The sequence below is a fragment of the Lycorma delicatula genome, chromosome 11 (genome assembly GCF_047948215.1).
Source record: "Lycorma delicatula isolate Av1 chromosome 11, ASM4794821v1, whole genome shotgun sequence".
NCBI lineage: Eukaryota > Metazoa > Arthropoda > Insecta > Hemiptera > Fulgoridae > Lycorma > Lycorma delicatula.
Genome location: NC_134465.1, coordinates 50,909,186 through 50,933,758, shown reverse-complemented (window position 1 = coordinate 50,933,758; position 24,573 = coordinate 50,909,186).

Genomic DNA, 24,573 nt, shown 5'->3' with positions numbered 1-24,573 from the left:
ATAAGAAAACGGACTCATGCCGTATTAAGCGAACCACCGTGAACCGGCGGTACGAGAGTCAAAAAATAACAAACCAGGCTTAGGAGCCTCTATATCGCGTAACCTATAAATGGAAACCGCGCGAAAATTCCGGCCGCGAAAGTGACCGTTTTCGCAATTAAATTTTGTTAAAACTATAAAAAGCTCCCCACACCGTCCCACGAAGAGACCACAATTTCATTTAGTCAGCATATGCGACACCCTCCGGAGAACGGAGCGCATTTCTCCCTTCAAATAACTAGTACCCCGTTAAGAGCACTCCTGCTAGCCAATAGGTGCTGGTACCGAAAGGACTTCAGCGGATGGACGGAAGGGGAATCACGCAGGGATTACTAGGCTCAAAAGCTTAGTCTCTCACGGTCAAAACCAATAAATAAATTTCACGCTGGTCCATACGGATACGAACGCAGATTACCAAATCCGTCCATAAATAAAACTTAAAATTTATAACAGATGAAATCCACCCGATAATAGAAAGATACAGCAGCAAGGAACATTGTCCAAGCTCTGTGATCTTCAGGGAAAATATTGAAACTCCCGCCATTCTTGCGTTCCGTTCCAAGCCTTAGAACTCTCGAATTTGAAATCAGCTGAACTTCATTCCTTATTAGGATACAATAAATAATCCTGGCTTAGATTGTTTTACATTTCTTGAGTAGAGTTTTATGATTTTTTTTTTGAAAGTAGTTGAGTCAATTCATATTGTTGGTAACTAATACGGTTACAAACAAACATACATACACACATAATATTGGTGTTAATATATACATATATATATATATATATATATATATATAATAAAAAAGTATGCTTGTATGTTTGTTTGTTTGTTTCGTAAATATCTCGACACCGCCCCCACCTAGCGGGTATAGTTTTTTCAAAAATATTTCTTTTCACGTAACTAATATTCATATTCTGAATATGAACCAAATCGGTCCATAAATATAATTTTTCTAAATATCTCAACCCCAGCGCCATCTAGCGGGTTCATTTTTTGCAGAGATAATTCTTCCCATGTACGTAACATGTATTCTGAATATGAGCCAAATCGGACCACAAATATAATTTTTCGAAATATCTCAATGCCAGCACCACCTAGCGGGTCCAAACTAATTCAGAAACCTTCCCTGGCATGCGTCCAAACATTCCCCAAAGTTTCATCGCTATCAGATGAACGGTTTAGGATGGCATAAGAGACATACAGACAGACAAACATTCATTTATATATATATATTAACAATACGGTATCAATATACATACACACGTATAATGATAAATTTACATATTTAAAATTTTACACTTTTTTAAAGAATTATCAAAAAATAAATTAATAATAATATTATCGATGAAATGTATTTTATTTTTATATATAGCAAATTAATTAGCAATTATATTATTACATTAGTAAGAAATTAATTTATATTTATATATATATATAAAATTTATGAATCGAAAATCTCCAAAACTATTAAATCAATTTCATTGAAATTAAAATATTCTATAGCAGTATATCTAAAATTGTGTATGTGAAAATTTTACGAAGATTGGTTGAGTCGTTCTTCTGTTACGCTCAGTTGTTTAAAAAAAAAACTCAAAATTTTGTGGCTTGAAAATAATCAAAACTACTAAATCAATTTCTTTGAAATTTATGTATCTCCTAATAATGTATTTAAAGTTGTGCATGTGAAACTTTGATAAACATTGGTCGAATAGTTCTTCAGTTACGCACAATTTAAGGTCGACAATAGCCAACATAATTTAATATTGTATTGATTTTGTATTGGTGTAATTTTCATACGCGCTTGTGAAATGTGTCACAGTGATGTGTGAGCTTCAATTTTCTGATAGGATGCCTTAGTATGTGACCTATAAGTCTGTCTCTTCTTTTAACTATATTTTTCCAAATGCTTCTTTCTTCATCTATTTGCCGCAATACCTCTTCATTTGTCACTTTATCCACCCATCTGATTTTTAACAGTCTCCTATAACACCGCATTTCAAAAGCTTCTAATCTTTTCTTCTCAGATACTCCGATCGTCCAAGTTTCACTTCCATATAAAGCGACACTCCAAACATATGCTTTCAAAAATCTTTTCCTGACATTTAAATTAATTTTTGATGTAAACAAATTATATTTCTTACTGAAGGCTCGTTTCGCTTGTGCTATTCGGCATTTTACATCGCTCCTGCTTCGTCCATCTTTAGTAATTCTACTTCCCAATAACAAAATTCTTCTACCTCCATAATCTTTTCTCCTCCTATTTTCACATTCATTGGTCCATCTTTGTTATTTCTACTACATTTCATTACTTTTAATTTGTTCTTGTTTATTTTCATGCGATAGTTCTTGCGTAGGATTTCATCTATGCCGTTCATTGTTTCTTCTAAATCCTTTTTACTCTCAGCTAGAATTACTATATCATCAGCAAATCGTAGCATCTTTATCTTTTCACCTTGTACTGTTACTTCGAATCTAAATTGTTCCCTTTCTTATTACGGCTTCTTTCGTATGTTCTTCAATTAATACTGTTGCTGTTTGGTTCCTGTACATGTTAGCAATTGTTCTTCTATCTCTGTATTTGAACCCTAATTTTTTTAAAATGCTGAACATTTTATTCCAGTCTACGTTATCGAATACCTTTTCTAGGTCTATAAACGCCAAGTATGTTGGTTTGTTTTTCTTTAATCTTCCTTCTACTATTAATCTGAGTCCTAAAATTGCTTCCCTTGTCCCTATACTTTTCCTGAAACCAAATTGATCTTCTCCTAACACTTCTTCCACTCTCCTCTCAATTCTTCTGTATAGAATTCTAGTTAAGATATAATATAAATAAAAATATTATAATATAATTACTCTTTAGTTTTCTCATTTAATTTATATTTTGTTTATTCCCTTCGCAAAAAAAATTATACAAAATAAAATAATGAAAAGTCGGTCTTCTTGCGTAGAACTGCGCAAGAATTTTCTTTTTGTAATGATTTCATTAATTCATCATAGAAGCTTCTGAACTGGGAATATAGAAACAGAATTTTGGAGCGTATAAAAAATGCCGCGTATGACCGGGATTCAAATCCGGGACCCTCGGATGAAAGGCCACAACGCTACCACTCGGGTACAGAGATCGGCGTAAAGTTTATCGTGTAAATTTATTTATAGTAGTAATTTTAATTAAATACAACGTTTCTCGCAACGTGGTGGTTAAGAGATTATTTCAGGATATATAAAAAAAGAGTTGGTGTCAACTAATTTTCTAATCTCGTTTTATTTTCCCTGTTTCGTCATATTTTTTTTTTCTTTTTTAAATAATTAATATTTTAAAAAAAGATTGAGTTATTTTAATAAAATTTTATGTACATGTAGCGAACAATATCAGTTACAAAATAATATTCCTAAAATGGCAGTCATTAAAGTCTTTAATCAATAATAGCTTCTAATTATTAGTTTCGTCAAATTATGTTTAAAAATATTTTTTTTTACCTTATTTATTCGAAACAGCTGAAATTTAGTTGAAATTAATAAAGTGGATTTGAAATACAAATTTTTTCAAAAAAATTTATATACACTTTGAACCGTTATAGAAAACTTATTTTCCTACCTACAAGGTAACATGAATGTTTTATTTAAATTTTAGATTTGATTTAGGTGGTGATTAAGTGTGTTTTGCCGTTAAAGCCCATCAGGGCTATGAACATCTGGCGACCGGAAGGGTTACAACGCAGGTGTCTTCCCCTACGGGGTTGAAATGGTGATTATGTGGAAAAACAGCTTTAAAAATGTTGGTTATGATGCACATATTAAAGATAAAATAAATACAATAAATTTGTTGTAGAAATAAACAAAAGAGAACGGTTATTACTTTCTCGACGACCTTCGTTATATAATTACAGAATATATGATCCTGTAATATAATCCTGCGTTATATATAAAGGATCATATCCTGTATATATGATGTGAGTTTCATTTATATATATATATATATATATATAAATAAATGAAATTTTAATTAAATTAATTTTTAATTTGATAAATTATAATTATACAATTAATTAAACTTTTATTTACTAATCTTTACAATTAAATATTTGTTTAATTAATTAATTATTCACAAATACAAATAAATAATTTAATCAAAATAAATAATAATAAACAGTATACGTGACAAAAATGATTGTTATAACAAAATCAAAATAAAAAAATAAAATTTTTGTTTGAACTGTGGAATGAAATCTTTAATGAAAAACCTGTATGTATGATGAAATGAGGGAAAAAATGTGACAAAGTTTACGAGTTTTTTTATTTATGAAACGGGAATATATGGAAAAAAGGGAGGTTATTGGAATAAAGTTGAGTATTATTTGAATTTGAAGGGATTTTTTTAATTTGTTTTTTTAATATTTCATTAAAACTGTCAACAATATTGTATGTTTTTGATTTAATATTTGAATAAAAAATAAATAAACAAATAAAAAAACCATAAATAAATTTAAAATTGGATAAAATTATGTGTATCAAAAAAATAGTAAAATTGTTAATCTAATACAAATATTATTTATCTAATTTAACTTTTTTTAATTGAATTAAAAAAACTATGATAAAATATTATTAAGCTGTACACAATGTTATTCGTCACGTAAAATAAATTTGTCTTTGAAATAGATATGTGTAATAAAAAACTAAATAGAATTTAGAAAAGAAGTTTATACCAAATTAAAACGCCTTTTTTAACATATTTTTTCTTGAAAGTTTCATTTTAATTCTTAAAGATCTACTGGAGTTAAATAAATTAAGTAACTTTCATAATTTAATAAATAATTTTATTCATTTAATTTTTTTTTTTTTAATTTGGGGGCGATGCTAGCGCGCCCTCTGGCAAATATGACAACTTGACAAAGAGGAGGGACGCTACCTCATTAATATTTAAAATAGGATTTTTCGACAACTTCCACACCTTCAAATTCATTGTATTAAGTAAATAAGAATGATGTATTTAAGAATCCTGAATAAAAAATAAATATTATGCGTAAAACAGTTTTTCGATTTGCATTCTTGTTTTTTAATTGAAGTATATTAAAATCCCACTGTAACTAAAAAAATAATCAGATTTCAGAAGTCTGAAACCGACCGGGTTGGTCTAGTGGAGAACTCGTCATCACAAATCAGTTGATTTCGAAGTCGAGAGTTCTAAATCTTAGAGTTGTTCAGGTATTGAACAGAGTGCAATATAAACATTAAATAAAGGATAAAAAGTATTTTACGAGGTTCAAAAATCTCCAAACTACTACATCAGTTTCATTTAAATCTAGATATGTATGTTAAAATTTAATATAAATTATTTAAGTAGTTCTTGATCGATCAGTATCAGCTGATCTCGGTCTGAATATTTCTTTTTTTCCTTTTTACTACCTTATACGAAGTAAAGGAAGTATTGTGATCATGAAAAATTACAGTTTTCAAATTTCAATGGAAATATTCATTTTGACCATCTCTGAATCCATTTTGACTAATTTCGGCGTGACGTCTGTACGTACATATGTATGTACGTGTGTGTGTGTATGTATTTATGTATGTATGTATTTCATATAACTCATTCAAACGATTATCCGTAAGATGTTGAAATTTTGGATTTAGGACTGTTATAACATCTAAGGTAGAAAACCTTGGGTTTCAGACGATATATTGCAGCTGATGGATGAACGTAGAAAATATAAAAATGCTAGTGATGAAGAAAGTAAAAGGACCTATCGGCAATTAAGAAATGCTATAAATAGGAAGTGCAAAGTGGCGAAAGAAGAGTGGATTAAAGAAAAGTGTTCAGAAGTGGAAAGAGAAATGAACATTGGTAAAATAGACGGAGCATACAGGAAAGTTAAGGAAAATTTTGGGGTACATAAATTAAAATCTAATAATGTGTTAAACAAAGATGGTACACCAATATATAATACGAAAGGTAAAGTCGATAGATGGGTGGAATATATTGAAGAGTTATACGGAGGAAATGAATTAGAAAATGGTGTATTAGAGGAAGTTGAGGAGGATGAAATGGGAGAAACAATAAAGAGATCTGAATTTAAGAGAGCATTAAAAGATTTAAATGGCAGAAAGGCTCCTGGAATAGACGGAATACCTGTAGAATTACTGCGCAGTGCACGTGAGGAAGCGATTGATAGATTATACAAACTGGTGTGTAATATTTATGAAAAAGGGGAATTTCCGTCAGACTTCAAAAAAAGTGTTAGAGTCATGCTGCCAAAGAAAGCAGGGGCAGATAAATGTAAAGAATACAGAACAATTAGTTTAACTAGTCATGCATCAAAAATCTTAACTAGAATTCTATACAGAAGAATTGAGAGGAGAGTGGAAGAAGTGTTAGGAGAAGACTAATTTGGTTTCAGGAAAAGTATAGGGACAAGGGAAGCAATTTGAGGCCTCAGATTAATAGTAGAAGGAAGATTAAAGAAAAACAAACCAACATACTTGGCGTTTATAGACCTAGAAAAGGCATTCGATAACGTAGACTGGAACAAAATGTTCAGCATTTTAAAAAAATTCGGGTTCAAATACAGAGATAGAAGAACAATTGCTAACATGTACAGGAACCAAACAGCAACAGTAACAATTGAAGAACATAAGAAAGGGAGTCCGACAAGGATGTTCCCTATCTCCGTTACTTTTTAATCTTTACATGGAACTTGCAGTTAATGATGTTAAAGAACAGTTTAGATTAGGAGTAACAGTACAAGGTGAAGAGATAAAGATGCTACAATTTGCTGATGATATAGTAATTCTAGCCGAGAGAAAAAAGGATTTAGAAGAAACAATGAACGGCATAGATGAAGTCCTACGCAAGAACTATCGCATGAAAATAAACAAGAACAATACAAAAGTAATGAAATGTAGTAGAAATAACAAAGATGGGCCACTGAATGTGAAAATAGGAGGAGAAAACATTATGGAGGTAGAAGAATTTTGTTATTTGGGAAGTAGAATTACTAAAGATGGACGAAGCAGGAGCGATATAAAATGCCGAATAGCTCAAGCGAAACGAGTCTTCAGTAAGAAATATAATATGTTTACATTAAAAATTAATTTAAATGTCAGGATAAGATTTTTGAAAGTATATGTTTGGAATGTCAATTTATATGGATGTGAAACTTGGACGATCGGAGTATCTGAGAAGAAAAGATTAGAAGCTTTTGAAATGCGATGCTATAGGAGAATGTTAAAAATCAGATGGGTGGATAAAGTGACAAATGAAGAGCTATTGCGGCAAATAGATGAAGAAAGAAGCATTTGAAAAAATATAGTTAAAAGAAGAGACAGACATATAGGCCACATACTAAGACATCCTGGAATAGTCGCTTTAATATTGGAAGGACAGGTAGAAGGAAAAAATTTTGTAGGCAGGCCACGTTTGGAATATGTAAAACAAATTACGGATGTAGGATGTAGAGGGTATACTGAAATTAAATTACTAGCACGAGATAGGGAATCTTGGAGAGCTGCATCAAACCAATCAAATAACTGAAGACAAAAAAAAAAGTAACATCTAATTGTGCACCTCCCATTTTGATTGCAATCTACTGAACCAAAACTATCCAAAAAAGCCAAAAATTCAAAAAAATTGGATTTTGGACTTTTACTTAACTGCAGTAACATGCCCTCATTGAGAGCTTTTCAACGATGTATCATAATTTTCATTTATTCCAGAGGCATATTTAAACCACCGGATTGGTCTAGTGATGAACGCGTCGTGGTATGACACAAAGCTGGCATGGCGTGCTCAGTGAACGACGGTGACGACTCGAGCACTTCTATTGCTGCTTATTATGCCTTATGTCTCATATTATTCATATCACATACCGATTTTGAACAAAATTAACGTAAAATATTAGTCGAAATAAATATAATTTACCATTTAGTGTTTGTTTTATGTTAAAATTAAATTTAATACCCAATCAATGTCCGTTTTTATTTCAATCCGATATATTAAAACTGACACGCGGACATACAGACCGACCAATTTATCTGTACAGTTGGCCACCAAATGAAGAACCTAGAATTCTCTATTGGAGAATTTCAGTTTTATTTTTTAAAAAATACGATGGTGGCTCTCCCATTGGTCGGTCTGTAGTTCGGAGGAACTTCATGCAAGGTCTGTAACGCTTCACGTTAAACCAACGGCTGTGCGCCCCGACATAGCCCCACCCGGTTTTTTAAATAATTTTTTTATATAAATTTATTTTAATAATTTATATAAGAAATAACAATAAGAAATGTATTTTAAAGAGATGAACGGGTATTAAAAATGTTAAAAAATTAAATATAAAAATATTACTGGAATTTATAAATTCTTTAAAAAAATAATCTTGTTTTTTATTTATGGAAAATAGGAATTATGATGTACAAACAAGGAAAATTTTACATTGAATAATACTAATAATAAATAGCTAATTTTATTATTAACCCCCTCTCACAATACCACACACTTTTGATTAAGTTGATATGATCACTTCCTTGTTAAATTACCAAACTATCATATATATATATATATATATATACACATACACACAATGTAGACACACTTTGAAAAGAGGTAACTGATAGTAGGAGAGGGTAATAAGAGGAAAAAGAGAACCATTACAGATGGTTTATTTCACATGAAATACTCTTATACTATATTATTAGTGATAAAGTAATCTTTTTCGACGAAAACCAATAGATAATTCCGTAATTCAACCACTCAAACATTTATTTATTTATTATATATATATTTTTTAAATAATTATAACATGAATAACATTTTTACACAATAACTCGTAACTTTACAATAACGTTTTTTTTTTAATTTATAAATTATTATTTCTATAATAGACACTCTTGTAGGTAATTTAAATTTTAAAGCTTTTATTGATAGAAAACATTAATTTATTTAATCAATTATTTTACGAGGACCGTACGGAAAGTTTTCAGTCTGAAGGAAAAAAGATTTTTCAGCGATTTGTTTGTTTATTTTTCAACGCAGTCGCCTTACAATATGATACATTAACACCAAAGACTTTCCAACTTTTTAATACACCAGAATATCAGCTTTATCCAATTTTTCAAAATACGATGTTGTACCTGCTTTGACTATATCATTTGAAGTAAATCTCCAACAAAGCTAGCCATTTCTTCAGGAATGGAAAGTGGAAATAATCGCTTGGAGCCAAATCCTACAAATATAGCGCATGTGCAAGCATGCAAAATCGTAAGCAGTAGTTTTGTAGCCAAAACCCGAGAAGCCATCGAGTTAGTGAGAGGATGTCACTGCGAATCTGCTCGGGCTACAAAACTCTGAGGCGGCGTTCGTTATCGCCAGTACACCTCCGATAGACTTGTTGGCACGATTCAGGGACAGGGCTGATATCGGGGAAGGATACAGCCTTTTAGTGATCTAGACAGGTGGTAGTATAGAAGGGATGAATCCGACAAGGGAAGACTGACATACAGACTAATTGAACGTGTCACGCCATGGAGTAGTAGGGGATTTCGAGAGGTAGATTATTTTCTTACTAAGTACCTGTCCGATCATGGCTCCTTCAAGATTTATCTGTACACCAGAGAATGCAGCTAAGATGACTTGTGCCCGTATTGAGGCGCCTTTGATAATGTCGAGCATGTGATTTTTGTGTGCACAAATCCAAAGGCACGGTTTGCGATGGTAACAGGCCCGGTAAACATAATCGGTGTCATGTGATTCGCTAGCCCCGAGAAGTGGAATGCGGTTTCCAAGATGGGAAGGAGAATAATTGATGGGAAGGGAGTGGGGAATACGATTCGGGCGTCCTTCTGCGTTAGTTAGATTAGGTTAGGAAAGATTACATTTAGGTTAACTTACCGGGTTGGTCTAGTGGTTAAATAAGTCATCGCAAATCAACTGATTTCGAAGTCGAAAGTAATAAGGTTCAAATCCTACTAGGAAATACTAGTTGAAATCCTTCAAACCAATACTAGGATTTGATCCTAGTAAAGGCAGTTATAACTTTTGTACGTATTTGAATACTAGATCGTTAATACCGGTGTTCTTTGGTGGTTGGTATTTGAATACTAGATCGTTAATACCGGTGTTCTTTGGTGGTTGGGTTTCAATTAACCACACATCTCAGGAATTGTCGACAGGAGACTGTACAAGGCTACACTTCATTTACATTCACACATATTATCCTCTGAAGTAATACCTTAAGGTGATTCCGGAGGCTAAATAAAAATAAGAGAGATTACGTTTAGGTTTGACCAGGTAGGGTTAGGCTCGGACGCGGATGTTTCAGTTTCGTCGATACCCATTGGACTCCGCTGAGTTCCTTGCCGTCTCCTGTCTGACAGGTGATTACCACCGGAGGCTGTAATCGTGTTTATGGAGGGTCTGGTCTTTGCGTGTCGTAGAGGGGAAAGGTTTTAGTCGGAGAGCCCGACACTAATATCTGTGCGAGCGGATGGTGTCTGTTACAGATTTTTTCCTCATCCGATGTAAAGAAAAACCCCGAAACGTGCGTACAGGTTCGTAATCGTGGTGCAATAGCACTTCTCTCAGACCAAACGTGGACGTTTAATCTTAATAGCATCCTTCATTCGGTCCAGTTAAAAACGTAATATTCCTTGGTGATGAAATATACCGCGAACTTTCTCGGTAAATTTATTAGTAACATTAATATTTTATTTATATTTGCTGTCGCATTGCTGTATTCTAAAATTGTCAGTCTTTCATTACTACGCTTGTTGTCAGGGGTTCCTGCTTCAGTTATGGCGGCAAGACTTTTACTAGGTAACGTTTTGTAATTAAAGCCTGACTCATCAGAGTTAAATATCTTATCACCCTAGGCTTTCAATTTGGGCTTAATAATAAAATAATAATTTGGGAATATTGGGTATTCCGAAATTTTTTCTTGAGTACTTCCATTTCTTCAAAATTCGATGACTTTTTTCCACCACAAACACATAACTGACGGATACCGTAGCGTAATAGATTAATAGTAGAAGGAAGATTAAAGAAAAACAAACTAACATACTTGGCGTTTATAGACCTAGAAAAGGCATTCGATAACGTAAACTGGAATAAAATGTTCAGCATTTTTAAAAAATTAGGGTTCAAATACAGAGATAGAAGAACAATTGCTAACATGTACAGGAACCAAACAGCAACAGTAATAATTGAAGAACATAAGAAAGAAGCCGTAATAAGAAAGGGAGTCCGACAAGGAGGTTCCCTATCTCCGTTACTTTTTAATCTTTACATGGAACTAGCAGTTAATGATGTTAAAGAACAATTTAGATTCGGAGAAACAGTACAAGTTGAAAAGATAAAGATGCTACGATTTGCTGATGATATAGTAATTCTAGCCGAGAGTAAAAAGGATTTAAAAGAAACAACGAACGGCATAGATGAAGTCCTACGCAAGAACTATCGCATGAAAATAAAGAAGAACAAAACAAAAGTAATGAAATCTAGCAGAAATAACAAAGATGGACCACTGAATGTGAAAATAACAGGAGAAAAGATTATGGAGGTAGAAGAATTTTGTTATTTGGGAAGTACTATTACTAAAGATGGACGAAGCAGGAACGATATAAAATGCCGAATAGCACAAGCGAAACGAGCCTTCAGTAAGAAATATAATTTGTTTACATCAAAAATTAATTTAAATGTCAGGAAAAGATTTTTAAAAGTGTATGTTTGGAGTGTCGCTTTATATGGAAGTGAAATTTGGACGATCGGAGTATCTGAGAAGAAAAGATTAGCTGCTTTTAAAATGTGGTGCTATAGGAGAATTTTAAAAATCAGATGGGTGGATAAAGTGACAAATGAAGAGGTATTGCGGCAAATAGATGAAGAAAGAAGCATTTGGAAAAATATAGTAAAAGAAGAGACAGACTTATAGGCCACATACTAAGGCATCCTGGAATAGTCGCTTTAATATTGGAAGGGTAGAAGGGAAAAAGGGTAGGCAGGCCACGTTTGGAATATGTAAAACAAACTGTTAGGGATGCAGGATGTAGAGGGTATATTGTAATGAAACGACTAGCACTAGATAGGGAATCTTGGAGAACTGCATCAAACCAGTCAAATGACTGAAGACAAAATAAAACTAATATCACAGTGGAAAACTTAACAAGATAAAATTTAAAACTTAATAAAAACTATAAATAAAATATCAATAAAGTCCGAAAAGGTATAAAAGGTTCCTTCTCGGATACCGTATAAATAAAATAAGAATTAAAACAATTAAATGAAAATAATACAAACATATTAAAATAATTTTTCAACACAAGAACAAAAAATATATTACAATTTTAAATTTTGAGTAAAATTAACACTTTTATTGATTTTTTAATTGTAATCTCAATTGATTTCTTAATTTTTTATAAATTTTCATTCGTTATTGTAAATTTCATAGTTAATTTACCCTTAATTCATAAATACATAAATAATAAGAGTACATAAATGATAAATTTGTAAAGAATATGTGTTTAAACACTTAATATCTTTTTTCGATGTGTACGTGACATCTGAGTTAAGTTACGCATAGATTTTTTTGTAAGAAATTTTGTCCTATATATCCAGATGATTCTTTGTTATCTAAATAATTATTATTTTTTTAAATTGTAGTATTTTAAAGTGTACTGTCTGGCTTAATGGAAAAAAATTAAGATCACATTACAATATTTGAGAATTACTCTTATTACATCCTTGTACGAAGTAAAGGAAGTTTGGTGAATGTAAAATATTTTGGTTTTGAGATTTCAACGGAAATATCCATTTTGATCAACCCTGAATCCATTTTGACTAGTTTTGGCGTGACGTCTATACGTACGTATGTATGTATCTCGCTTAACTCAAAAACGATTAGCCGTAGGATGTTGAAATTTTGGATTTACGACTGTTGTAACATCTAGTTGTGTATTTTCAGTTTTGATTGCAATCGACTGGATCAAAAGTGTCCAAAAAACCTAAAATCAAAAACATTTAGATTTTGGATTTTTTCTCAACTCCAGTTATAAGTCCTCATTGAGAGCTTTTCAACGATATATCATAATTTTCATTGGTTCCAGAATTATAGCCCAATGAAATTTTAATTAATGAATTATTTGGATCTTACAAGAGGAAGGCACATCGGTTCAAAGGAGATTTCATCTCCTTTTTTTAAATTTTAATATATTGATTTATTAATAATTATTAACCTCTGATTGTAAAAAAAATTAAATAAATAATAATTCATAATAACAAAAAAAAGAAAAAATATCAGAAGTTATTAATGGAATAAAGTTTTATGTACTTTTCATTTTAAAAAAATGTGAATATGTAAAATATACGTACAAGGAATTCACGTGGTGTATAAAACAGATGTTTTTAAAATGAATAGTACATAAAATTTTTTTATTAATAACTTCTTGTTTTTTCATTTTTTTTTTTTTTTTTTTATTGTTCTTGAATTATTATTCATTGTATTTTTTTTACAATCAGAGCTTAAAAATTATTAATAAACCAATATATTTAAATTACAAAAAAATAACAATAAAAAAAAGGAAATGAAGTCTATTCGAACCGATGTGCCTTCCTCTTGCAAGACACAAATATTTCATTAATTAAAATTTCATTTGGCTATAACTCTAGAATCAATTAAAATAAGTACCAGGTATGAAATATCGTTGAAAAGCTTTCAATGAGGCCTTATTACTGCAGTTAAGAAAAAATTTAAAATCCTAATTTGTTTTGATTTTGAAATTTTTTGGACCCCATCGAAATTTGGTTCCCCATCGATTGCAATGAAAAGGGAAGTTGCACAACTAGATGTTACAACAGTCCTAAATGCACAATTTCAACATCCTACGGGTAATCGTTTTTGAGTTATGCGAGATACATACGAACGTACAGACGACAAGCCGAAATTAGTCAAAATGGATAAAGGAATGGACAAAATATGATATTTCCGTTAAAATCTGAAAACCGAGATTTTTCGCGATCACAATACTTCTTTTACTTCGTACAAGGAAGTAAAAATGAGGTCTGTTTTTTATTTAATAGCCGCCATTTTGTTTCTATAACTCCTAGAAGGATGAAATTTTCACAGAACATTTTTAGAACCTTCCTTAAAAGGTCTGTAAATTTTCAATAGAATCAATGAGTGAATAGATGAGTAATACTAAAGCAGAAACCTATACCTCTAAGTGGGATACAGGGTGTGTATATATATATATATATATATATATATATATATATATATATGCTCGTATCTTTCATCGCAACTCCTACAAGTTTTTCAGATAAATTGAAATGTATAAGAAAAAGAAACATCATAAAATTAAGGTATAATACAATAAAAAAGGCAAACCATTAAAGGATTCGTAGATGTAAGTTGTTAAGATTTTCCTTTAGTTGCCTGTACAGGAAAGGTTTAATCATATATATATATATATATATATATATATATATATATATATATATATATATATGCAATGTTATTTACTATTACATCTGAAAAAAAATGAGGTTTATGAGTAAACGCATGTGCAATGAAATAACAGTATATATATATATATATATATATATATATATATATATATATATTTATTATATTAAAACAATAATTCAAAGGTTCGCCTTTATTAAAACACGTAACATAGAAGTGTAATAATAAATTAACAGTAATCTACTGATGAAAGCTGAAAGCACTGTAATATACACAAGCACATAAAGAATAAAGATAATAGTTTAAAATTTCGCCGCTAGTCTATTTTTTTAATAATTATTATACTGGGTGATGATAGGTAAATAATTTATTGTTCAGGTTGATTATTTCAATCTACTACATCATAAAATACTTTAAAAAGAAAAAAAATAATAATGGAGCTGTATTGATATTATCGCGTTAAAATTTAATAATAATAATAACAGAATTATTATTGATAGAGTAATAATCCTTTAGGCAAGGTATATATATATATATAAAACAACAACCATCACAATCAATTTTGTTACCATCCTATAAATTTATCGGTAATTGCTTTTTTAAATAATACACGGAATACATATGCTATGCAGATTTGAATATATATAATGTATTGTAAATATATATGAATGTATCTACATCGATAAATGTGAATAGATGCTCTGTGTAGATATTTATCTCAAAAAACGTACAAATTTATCAGTGTTACCAACTTTAAAATGAATTAAAAAATATTCGATTCCATAAAATCAAAGAATCTTTATTAATAATATAGAAAAATTAAAATTAATAAAGAAAAATTCTTCGCTCTGGCTTATGTAGCATGACTGTTTTCTTTCTTTTCTATTGTAGCCTCCGGGACTACCATTAGATATCCCTTCAGAGGATGAGTCGAAATGGCAATTTTGAAGTGAAAATAACATGTCTAACAGGTATTCGAACCCGGGACCTCCGATAAAAAGCCAAAACTCTACTACTCGCGCCACGGAGGCCGGCATATGTGAGGTGTTATTTAAACTTAAGATGTATTCAAGACATTAATCTCTAAATATTACCAAAACGTATAAAAATTCACGTACTCCAGGCTTGTGAGAAGGCGTAGAAAACGAGGAGGCTTATTTCTAGCCTATTCCCGAACACAAGAGGGCCCACCCAACGTTGAAGGCAATTGCTTACTGGTGTGGTCTATTCAGCCCTGCTTTATGGCGCCGAGTTGTGGGCGGGCGTTGTTAGATTAGCCAATTACAAATTGTAATTGGGGTAAATTGGAGTCCATCCATGGAAGATGTTGCATCAGAGTAACGGCCGCCTATAGGACGGTGTCCAGGGAGGTGGTTGAGGTGATTGCTGGATTCCCGACTGTAGATTTGATGATAATGCGGCGTAGCAGAACTAGGGAACTGAGAACACTCCCGTTAGAGGAAAGGAAGCTGAAGAACTAGAAGAAGAGATCGCACAAACATGGCAGGAGCGGTGGGATCGGGCCACGAAGGGTAGTTGGACCCACCGCCTTATTGGGGACATCAGGGCGTGGTGCTGGAGAACCCATGGCACGCTGAGTTTTGAGTTAACGCAATTTCTGGCGTGTCATGGTGGATTCAGGTCTTATTTGTATAGATTCGGGCTCGATCAATCTGAAAATTGTCCGTAGTGCGAGGTGGAAGAGACCCCTCCAACATGTTTTCTTTTTGTGTCCGCGATTAGCCATAGAACGTAGAGAGATGCTCGGCAACCTGAGTCGTGAGCACATATTTCGCCCTGAAGATACCCTACGAGTCCTATTACAAGGTGAGGTACAGTGGAAGACTGTGGAAAGATTCGTGAGGATGGCCATCAGGAAGCTCCAATTATATGAGGATTCCCGCAGAGAAGAATGGCGCCGCAGGACGCGGGGGCGGACATATTCAAACAATATTCAATCCCAAACCCATATTCAAATCCAAATCCATATTCAAACCATATTCAAATCTAAATCCATATTCAAATCCAAATCCATATTCAAACCATATTCAAATCTAAATCCATATTCAAATCCAAATCCATATTCAAACCATATTCAAATCTAAATCACCGTGGACAGGTCCACGGCTGAGTGCCTAGCGGGCCTCCCGTACGTGTGGGAGTTGCCTGGGTGTGATGAGGCCGGAGACACCCTGCTCGTGCGTCTGATGATGGCTATTGGTATTGACGGCTGTGCGGGTGTGTAACGCGTGGGTGTTGTGGATATTAGTAGCGTGTCCTGTTTTCTGCAGGTTCCATGTGTTGTTGTTGTCGGCGTATGTATTTGACGTGCTGTATGTGTTGCTTCCAGTAGTGTTGTGTGACATTCTTGGATTGTTATGACTGTGTGTGTGGGCAGTTCTATTTCTTGTGATGAATTTTTTTTATAAGCAGTTCCAAGAAGGGCAGAGGTGGAGGTTTAGTCGGTAGTGCGCAGGTATACATACGCCCTTGGTAATAACTGGCGGTACCTGTTAGCGAGCCCGACACTGCTTAGGCGCCCGTAAATGGGGTTCCTCCACCTCTTTAAAAAAAAAAAAGCATTACCAAAAACATCTGTCTGAAACAATTTTTAATATAACCAACCCTTACGGCAAAGGATGACCAAAATGTTGCTGGAATTCTAAGAAGATGCGGCTTGTCGTAGGTTAAACATGTGAAACTTCTTTTCACATGCAACCGTTCTCGTATTGAGTAAATCTCGAGTATTGAGCGAAATCTTTTTTATTCCCTACTTAGTACCGGTGAATTCTACTTCGGCCTTCCGGCGTGCTGAAAGGAATATTTTTGTATTATACTAGATAATGACGGAGTAAAAATTTACGGTTACGAGGTGGCAACTCGGAAGTACCGAGAATACGGATGTAACGAACATATTGTATCGGCCGCTTGAATATCGTTACAACCATGTTTTCCTGTAATTTAACGGATATCTTTGCTTGATACTGTTCATTAAAAAAAAATCGTAACAAAAATTTAATTACATTATTAGAATCATCAATTTTTCTTCATAAAATGTATAAAACATTACTTAGTTTTCAATTTTTGTTTTATTGGCATAAAAATAGTAAAAAAGCACGGTTTGAGAAAATTTTCAAAAAAGTAAAATCTAGTAAAAATAAAAGTAAATCTTGCTGAGAACCGATCTGATAAACAATTTTCAAAACATCATGAATTTTTTTCAAAAAACGTATATTTCAAGATCTGACAGGGGAAATAAATTTATGTAGTTGAACTCTCAATACAAAACTAATTTGATTATAACAATTTGAAATCTAAATAAAATAATACGGTCTATCGTTCAAGTAAACAAAGTTTTAAGTGAATAATATTTAATAGTATAACCGTAATAAATTTGTAAACGGCTTAACCTGTACTGTTAACAGTTTAATTGTACTGTTTTCGAATTATATCAAGAATAAATTATCGTCAAGGATAATATAAAGCCATACTAAAATTCTTCAAACTTATATTAAGGGGAAACTTTACTTATTTACTAAAGTTTCGTTCAAGTCCTGCTTTTGAGAATTCTTACTTTTGATAACCAGTAAATTTACTTTTGATATCGCTAATAGTAGCATTTAATAATTTTCGCAATTGAATTTCTTTATTTTGTTTTTATTCCCCCCTACAATAGCTTTTCTTTTTTATTTCCTTGTAAATATGTCAAAAAATATGAAAGCTTTTTATCCTTCGTTAACCCCTTTATTGTCGTCTCTTCTTTTTTAACGGTTCGTTTGCTTTTCCTTTATTAACCTATTCCTTAATATTATATTTCATCTGTATTATTATTCATCAATGTATTTATAAAACGCATAATTACGAAGGATATCTCTAAAGTAAAGACAATTAGGAAATTTATTTTTCTACTTAAGGTTGACGAACCTCTATCGTTCATGATCTCGCTGATAATGTACACGCTGCATTGATGTCTGTAATTTTTTGCGTTGTAGTATCATTGATTACGTGCGGCGCCTGCTCAGTGCTGATAGATGTCTATGGAGGACAGCTTCGTCCAGGAGCGGAGGGAGGCTCCGGATCCCATGATCAATGATTGGACGGGGCCTCCTTCATAGCGCCTCTGGGGAAGGGAATGTAAGACCGTAATTCCGGTGGGGGATCCCCTTGGGGTTCCCCATTAGAGGCAGGGCATTAAGACCGGAGTCTCGGTGAGGGGGATCCCTTCGGGGTCCTCTCATTAGAGGCGTGACATGCATTGCAAGACCGAGTCCCGGTTACATAGGCGGGACCTTGTGTTCTGTCGAGTTCGTTTGAGGCGAAGGTAGCCCCCCGGATGTGAGCTGTTTAAATGCTTGTTCCAGTTCCAGGTGACGGGGTAAATGAAGGTGAAGAAAAAATGTCCAATACCGCAGACAAGACTATAGGCAGCTTTAAAAGTTCATATAACTAAAAATATTACTGTATATACAAAAATGCATTTCAAACATCACAAAAGCAGAAAACTTAGATTTCTAATCTACATATTAAAATCTCTCATGCATTCATACACTAAACCAAAACGAATTTCCAAACTCCAGCCATAATTTAACAAAACTTGGCAATTCTTTTTTCACCGTGTTTGCGGTCGCATGTTCAACTTATGTCGGCAGCAATTTTTTTTTTTTTTTTTTTTTCTTTTGTACCTTATTGATGTCTTTTTTTGCAATTTTAAGGTGATTTTCATCTATTTTGTAATCTACGCGAGGAAAATGCACACTTCTCGCTTACGATCGATGAGTAGTATGACTTTTATTTACTAGCTAATAAGTATCATGAATAATCAGACATAAATATTGAATGTAACGGTTACATGACATTTGAATATTTCCCTCGGCCGTAGAAATAATATTTTCGTTCAATTTAATCAATTGAAACGACAATATCACAAACATGGAGATAATTCTTTCACTAAGAAAATTTTCATGTAAATGAGGTTGCATAAATTCAAGGGGCATTTTTCCATCTTATTAAAGGGCATTTTTTGTTCACTAATTAACGCATCTTAGCGTTTTGAAAATACTGCTAAATTGTGTTATCAACAGAAACAAACCTGTATGAAAAATTTCAGAGCTAATGGATAAACGGAAGGGCTTCAAAAATTCGACTGAAAGGTTCATGAATCTCAGATACATAGTCCAAGAGAGAGTCAATATATAAGTGGTAAAAACCACAACAGACGTTTAAAATTATCTTAATTTGAGGTAATACATGATACAGTACGCCTTTGGGACTGACTGGTGTACTCGTTTAAAAATCCCAGGTTGATTCTTTATTACGTTATATGATTCCGTAATTCTTTATCAAAGAATCTCAACATCATTAATTGGCGCAGAATAAACTAAAGATTTCAAGTTCCCCCCTCCCAAACATAACATTCAATAGGATTCAAATTAGGCGATACACCAGGATATGGTTCTTGCCCACCCTTTCCAATCCAATTATACCATACAATCCAATAATACAACCGTGCTGCTTCCTGGCCTCTACCACTGACGTCCGTACATAAAAATCATATCCGCTTATTCACGATAAGAACCATTTTAAATAATATTAAAACCAATAAATTGAGTGCTTTTAACAATGCAAATTTAAACAATAACCACAAGCTTTAAGTAATTTTTGGAAATATACCGGGTGATTAGTAAAATTTTGCGTTTAATGCGTCTCTTTTTTTTCTTTTTTTAACAGCAGGTGTGTAAAACCAAGAATGAAGATTTGTTGTGCATCAGTACGATCATCCTGTTATGCAAATGATAAACGTAAATTTGTTGTTATTTTATGAAGCGAGTAAAAAAAAATAACTATGCTAGTTGTTTAAAATTAAAAAAGAAAACATTTTTATACTTGTGGTTTTTTAATCAAATTAATCGTTTTCACGTTGTTTGGATTTAAAAATATTAAATGGCCGCGATTTTGAAAAATATTATTAGTTAACGTTATTTATTTTTCTAACAATAGTTTTTTATCATGGTAAGTAAGGTAAGTGCCAAACTTCAATGTAATTAATCAAACTATTCTAGAGATAAAAATTATTTACTGAAAAAAAGAAAAAACAAAATAGCGGCTAGCGAGAAAACAGAGCATTTTCGGTCACATGTTTGTAGGAACATTTTTCATTATTTTAACATAAGAAAACCACTACAGAAGTTTGTCGATCTATTTTAGAAACATCTGTATAAAACTAGTAGATCCCTTGCGATTTCGCCCGCGCTATACGATTACTTACGTTTCCCGTCACGGTCAATTTTTTTTTAATTTTATATTTTTAGTTTCTTGTACGAAGTAAAGAAAGTATTGTGATCGCGAAATATTTCGGTTTTCAGATTTCAACGGAAATATTCATTTTGACCATCCCTGAATCCATTTTGACTAGTTTCAGCGTGACGTCTGTATACTCGCATAACTCAAAAACGATTAACCGTAGGATGTTGAAATTTTGGATTTAGGACTACTGCAAAATCTAGTTGTGCACCTTTGATTGCAATCAACTGAACCAAAAGTGCCCAGAAAAGCCTAAAATTAAAAAAATTGGATTTTTTGGACTTTTTCTTAACTGCATTAATAAGCCCTCGTTTAGAGCTTTTCAACGATATATCATAAATGGTACTTATTTTCATTAGTTCCAGAGTTATAGTCAAATTAAATTTTAATTAATGAAATATTAAAGGGGATCTTGAAAGGGAAGGCACACCGGTTCGAATCAGACTTCATCTCCTTTTTTTACTTTTTTTTAATTTAAATATTTTATTTATTAATAATTATTAACCTCGATTATAAAAAAAAATGTACGATAAATAATAATTCAATAATATCAAATAAAAAAAAATCAGAAGTTATTAAGAAAAAAAGATTTTATGTACTTTTCATTTAAAAAATAAATAAATGTGTATGTAATTTAATAAACATACAACGAAGTCATGTGGTGCCCACATCTGATTTTTAATTAAGTAACCTAAGGCAGGTTCAGCCAGTCGCGTCGTTCATACAGTAACAGATGGTGTACGGCGCGGTGAGCCACCTCACCGGGTAACCAGTACCCCATCGTACTGGTTAAAAACTCGAAATTAAAACAAAACCGAAAATAACTTTAAATATTTATTGGAAGAGTATTTGTAAGCGTCAATCTAGTGATTATCTCGTTTAGTATGGAGGGAAATAGAGAAAATTTGTAATCATTTTTCAATAATTTTTTACCTTTTTTTTTATTCCTTTCAAGGTCAAATTTTGAAAACTTTAGAAATCGCATTTTAGTTATTTATATAAAAATTAGACACAACAAATTAACTTGATATCTTCATTTGTTTTTTTTTTTTTTTGTCTTCAGTCATTTGACTGGTTTGATGCAGCTCTCCAAGATTCCCTATCTAGTGCTAGTCGTTTCATTTCAGTATACCCTCCACATCCTACATCCCTAACAATTTCTTTTACATATTCCAAACATTTTACATATTCCTTCATTTGTTATCGATCAATTTAAAAAAAATAGCTTGGTTTCAAAAAAAAATTCAAAATGAATTTTAATTTTTATACTCGGAATTTATCTTCAGTAATTTTTGCTGAGCGTTGATGAATCAGTCAAGTTAAAAATGTTCTTTTTAAGTATATAATAGATAATACAGAAATGTACAAATAATAAAAATAATCTACATCTCGGTGTGTGTTTTTTTAAATTTTTTAATAAAAGTCATATTTCTTAAATATTTTATGTTCATTTATCGTTAAAAATTTATTAGATTACAAGAATTTAACGATTTTATTATTCTTTAAACCTAAAGAATTGTATTTTTTCACACTATTTTTTTAAATTTTATATTAAAAATCTCAAAAATTACAGAAGATAAAGTTCTGACACCAATTTATTCAATTTTCAAGTGAAAAATCATATGAAACCATAAAATGTTAATTTAACTTCAAAGAATTTCAGTACGGCTTCATTTTACTCTTGGAGCAAAACTTTTCGCTAGCTAATTTGAAAACGAAGCGTATTCAGAGCTGCTTTTAAATAATTATTTACTTTATTCCACTTGTAAAACCGTCTTGAAGTTTCTCCCACTTCTTGAGAAATTCTGTACATAAAAAAAAACCGCAAGTCGGTGTTTTTTTTAATTTTTTAATAAAAGTCATATTTCTTAAATATTTTATGTTCATTTATCGTTAAAAATTTATTAGATTACAAGAATTTAACGATTTTATTATTCTTTAAACCTAAAGAATTGTATTTTTTGACACTATTTTTTTTTAATTTTATATTAATTTATATTAAAAATCTCAAAAATTACAGAAGATAAAGTTCTGACACCAATTTATTCAATTTTCAAGTGAAAAATCATATGAAACCATAAAATGTTAATTTAACTTCAAAGAATTTCAGTACGGCTTCATTTTACTCTTGGAGCAAAACTTTTCGCAAGCTAATTCGAAAACGAAGCGTATTCAGAGCTGCTTTTAAATAATTATTTACTTTATTCCACTTGTAAAACCGTCTTGAAGTTTCTCCCACTTCTTGAGAAATTCTGTACATAAAAAAAAACCGCAAGTCGATTCGTCCGCAATATCAACGTAGCTTCACTTGCAATAATTTTTTAATAGCAAATTTATTTATTTATAAATAAAAACTATTTAATCGAGAATATAATTTTTAGATTTTCATTAAATCCTGATAAAACGGTAAATAAATATTTATATTGAAAATATACGATAAGCAACGAATTGTTGCCCGACGCTTAAGTAAAGAAAAAACAAAAAAGGGAAGATAAGAAAATCGAACAAACATTCCATCTTATTAATGAATTATGAAAACTCAATAAAGATAAAGAAAAAATGTATTACATTCCTCAATTTAGCATCCCCGTCGTGCCTTCGCCCACGCAATATGGTTAAACCGTTTCCCATCGAGATAGGGAATTTATCCGGATATGGCTCACTTTCCTTGCCTATCCCGTCTAATTAGAGGACTCTGCCCCTTGGACCCCGCTGTGTTCATTAAACTCAAGCTTGTGAGAATTTATTAATAAATATAGATGTATAAAAAAGATCAGCTGATTTCGAAGTTGAAAGTTTTCTCCGGTTCTAATCCTAATAAAGGTATTTATTCTGATTTGAATACTACTAGATTTTTTTTTTTCCCCCTACTCTCCCCGACCGGATATCCATTTAAGTATACTCAGTCTCGGGGAGAGTGTCCTTCTACTCAAAGGGGGCGTCCCCCACCCACCGGCTTTACATCCGGCACGGTAGGTTGGCCCCCCCGGTCTTGGATCTTTTGTTTTATTTTTTGCCTGCCTCTAATTCCCCGCGTTAGAGCCAAGGTCCGGCGATGCCGTCCCCCAGCCCCTCCGCAGGGAACCGGGTCTCGGTCTTTACGCCTATGCCTCTAACCGACGGTACCCACCCCACAAAGCGCCTAGATGCCCGCAGGGAGATACACCGCCGGCCGGGACTAGGTCTTTTCTTTTATTCCCATCTCCCCTGGAGTTCTCTCCCTTCGCAGGAACCCGCATACAAGGGCATACTACTAGATCTAGTAGTATTTAACGGTGTTCTTTGGTGTTTGGATTTCAATTAATCACACGTCTCAGGTATCGTCGGCCTAATTCTGTTCAAGAATACACCTCACTCACACGTCACGAACAAGGGACGCAGCTGACTACGAGCTACGAATCCATGGTATTCGGGATTTGGGATCCATAGGAAGCTGCATGAAATACCTGGAGACTTCAGGAAAATCATACGAGAATAATAACAATTCGAAAAACGAAAATTAAGTCGAAAAACGGAATTAGGTTGTTGTCCAAGAGGAAAAATTCACAATTTCACCCCTAAGCGGCTAGGGCCTAGATCTATAACTTAAAATCTTTCTAGGGGTAACACGATTGTATCCTGAAAACTGGAAAGCAATCGGTCGGTTAGTTCTCGCGTGATGCTGTTGCAAATGGAGAGAACCACGACAAACTTTCTCATTTATATATTACGTTAGATATAAAATATTATCCTACTTTTTTTTTAGTTATATGTTAAGTTGATAATTAACAAAAAAAAAAAGAAATGAAC